Consider the following 3,756-nt stretch of genomic DNA (forward strand, 5'->3'; position numbering starts at 1 on the left):
CCCATCCGACGCGCAGCTGCTTCCGACGTCGCGTTATAGGCTCCGAACTCGGACGCGTGGCCTCGCATGCGAGACATGTCCGACGCGTGCCTTCCTCTGGATCCGACCACCTGGCCTTCGTTGACTCACCCTTCTCGGCCGACCCTCGCAATCTCGCCCTATAAATAGGAAGGCTGCGAGCCTTCCCGTGTAAAATGAGATTTTTGCCACTTTTTACCCCTAAACTCATATTTTCACTATTTTGACTTCCCTCGAAGCCCCGAGATCATTTCCAACACCCGAAACACGCCCCGAAGTGCCCGCAGACCAGGAAAATTTTATCTTTTCGGTTTTGAAGCTCAACCCTTGCAGAGCCCGATTTCTCAATAAAACTCTCGGTTTTATTAGAAACAATTGTTTTAGGAAACGAAGTGCTGCCCGATTATCGTTAAATCAAGTGAGTGTATAGTCACTTTCATCTTACACATATATATGAAGTATTTTATATAAAATACGTGCTATGTGATTATATATTGTTTATTTATTTAAGATGGATGATGAATGAATGATTTATACAAATTTTTAAATAAATTAAACTGTATATGTATTTTTATCTACAAATATGTTGGGTAAACATGGGTAGATAGTTGATGTATGATGAAATAAAATGATGAGAGGCCTCGATGTTATTGTGATCCAGTCATCTAGTGGAGTATGGATGACGACCACAGACTTTTCTAGACAGTCCCGTGGAACGCTGGCAGGCTCGCAACCTGTGACAACCGTCAAATTTCGCTCAAGTCAAAGTCAAACAAAGTCAACAAGTCAAACCGGTCAACTCCATTAACCCTTGTATGTTAGGGTTTACATTATACAATTCGCTATTTCAATGAGAAAACATCATTTGAAAAATTCATGTGTTTGATTTTCCTTAGCCTTAACAGTGCTAAACAACAAACCAAAGCGATAAAACACTATTGCACAATCATCGGGATTGTGTAAGACACTAAATCATGGCTTAACGGGGTTTATGGACCTTTCGTTGCGAAGCCGGACACTCAAAAAGATCACAAACGAAACCTCTCACAATCTCTTTCACTCAACCTCTCTCTATTAAAATCTCTCCCAAATCTCTCTCAAAAGTTCCTTTAATTTTTTGTAATCATTCGGGCCATCCCGACCCTTAACTGGGTCAAAAACCACTTGAAACGGGGTAAAAACGGGTAAAATAGGCTTAAGGACCCAAAACTGAAGCTTCAGGACCGAAGTCCCTGTCGTAAAGGAAGACGACACACATTTATCTGTCGTAACCTTACGACTCCCGTGTTGATGACACGCAATGAGTATCAAGGAAGCCCCTGTCATAAAAGAAGACGACATGCATGTTTGCGTGTCATAATTTTTCCGGTTTTTCGACTACGACTTCGTTTTAACTCCGTTTTTCATTATTTTAACGTGGGATTTTCACCCAAAACTTTATTTTATAAACTAAGGCCCCAAAATATATAAATCTCCAGGGTTTTTATAAAAATGTATTAAAAGAATTGGTGGTTGGACTAATTATTGAGGGAATATTTGCTTTTCCTTATTTTATGACAAAAGCAAGCCACCACCACCTCACTCTATGATCATCCACTCTTTCCCACTACTCCTTGTCACCTTAGTGGACCTTTACACCCAATCTCCATCTCTTCCCATGTTCTAAGAGCTGGAGGATTGATCCTCTCTCCTCATTCTCCATAAAGTTCTTTCATTCTACACTTAGCAACCAAAGGACACTCTCCAAAATTCTCTCATCTTTTCTCTCAATTTCAAGAACTTCAAGGCTTTCTCCAGGGATTTCTTCCTTCAATTAGTAAGTATCTTCATCATTCACATAATTATTAAACTCCATTCTAATCAAATCATTGATATCTTACACAAATTTCATCTTATTCGGTGTTAGATTCTCGAATCATCAAGATATCTTCTTAGTGTTCTTGGGTTGAACACTTCCTCTATCTCACTTTCATCTACTGAAATCACATAAGGTGAGTTCATACCCCTACATTTACATGTTTTTCTTAAGTTTTAAGGGGGGAATACAAGTAAAATCATCAAGAACACAATTAAACTTTTTCTAACAGATTACATCAGAAAAGATGGACGTTAATCACGGACTGTTTTGGTCAACTTAAATATTTTAGTTTTCAAAACTGTTCCAGGTGCAAGTAGTTCAAACTCTTAGCTTTAAAATGGCTACTTGCACATCTCCATATGATTTTTCTACAATTTATGGTGATTTTTACAAAACTGCCTGTCATTTCAGAGGCAAACCCGGACCAGTCTGTGATTATGAACATTTTCACCTCTGTTAGAGATCACTAAAAATCATGGTAAAATTTACGAACAAACTAGACTCATATTCCAAACTCTCAAAATTTGCGGATTTAGATTTAGAGCTTTGATGATTTTTTTATAAATTTTCTAAGAACAGTAACAGAAACTGTTTTTCAACGAAAAGTTGCTGTTAATTTCATTTCACCTTGTAACATGTTGAGCAAGGTGTATATCTTTATGTGATTATATGTTATTGCAATATATGACATTTTATCTTAATATTTAGACACACATCAGTTTACAAATGGATTTGGTCATATAAAATATAAAGAATAACAAGTGATTATAATCAAAGTACAATCGATACATTCAAACATTTAATAAACTATTTTGAATATAGTTTGCATACATTACCACGTACTACCCTTGGTTGATAAACTATAATAGGTATAGTTTATGATACATTACATAACAAATACATTTAAAAAGGGTACATTTATACAAAGGATATTTTCATTAAGCAAGGTACGGCCATACGGTACCAAGTTTTCATAACACGTAATTCCGTTAATGACTTTGTGAGACATTTACTTCAAATTACCATTAAGTCCTGTATTGTAACCAGAGTCTCCTTGAGGGAGAGCGTGATACTTGTGTATAGATCTATATTGGGTTTGACAAACCCACACCTAAGCTGCATGCAACAGCTAGACCGGCGGGTCTGGGGTGACAAATGTCATAACATTTCCGACGCCTGAAGAACGTCGTTTCAGGCCAACTAGGTCATAGCATGGTTATAATAACTCACATAAAGTATTAATAAACGTTGGAATTTACGGGAACTTCATTAAAATTTAATGAGTTTATGTCGATTTAAACTTGCATTGTTTTACTATAAATATGACAAATTACTTGTACATTTCGGTCTTTGGGTTTTAAGACTACATTTACACATTAAGGAAAATATTGGATTTTCTAACACAAATACTACTTTCACAAACGAAAGGCTTTTAATAATACCAAACAAAAGCTTATGAACTCACCAACCTTTGTGTTGACACTTTTTCAAACAACTTGTATTCTCAGGAAATCATTAAACAGGTAATCAAGTGCTTTTGAGGATGGGACGCTAAGGCGTCTACTATTTCATATTTTGTCAACATATTGTAATTGATTCGTAAACATGTAATTCATACAATGATGTAACTTTTTCAATTATATATATGTTGGTTGTGTTTGCTTGAATTACTATTACAATTGTTGTTATGATACTACACATGAAGTCCTCCACCCCCAGACGTTTCCGCCATCCTTGGTTTGGGGGTGTGACAGATTGGTATCAGAGCACAGTTTATAGTGAATTAAGTATATCAAACCACATAAGATATACAAACTATAAACACAATTGGGACTAATAGTCTCTGATTTGTGCATTTTTCAAATAAATATACTTTTAGA

General features: G+C 36.1%; 1 long non-coding RNA gene across 1 annotated transcript; it reads left to right on the plus strand.

Annotated features, from left to right (window-relative positions):
* The first annotated feature begins 1,759 nt into the window (after window positions 1–1,759).
* LOC145157081 (uncharacterized) lies at window positions 1,760–3,484 on the plus strand. Its single transcript, XR_013737077.1, has 3 exons — window positions 1,760–1,834; window positions 1,925–2,009; window positions 3,385–3,484. It is a non-coding gene; the product is annotated as an uncharacterized LOC145157081 (long non-coding RNA).
* The last annotated feature ends 272 nt before the right edge of the window (window positions 3,485–3,756 follow it).

The sequence above is a fragment of the Lactuca virosa genome, chromosome 2 (genome assembly GCF_052849685.1).
Source record: "Lactuca virosa cultivar CGN04683 chromosome 2, Lactuca_virosa_CGN04683_v6, whole genome shotgun sequence".
NCBI classification, from domain to species: Eukaryota; Viridiplantae; Streptophyta; class Magnoliopsida; order Asterales; family Asteraceae; genus Lactuca; species Lactuca virosa.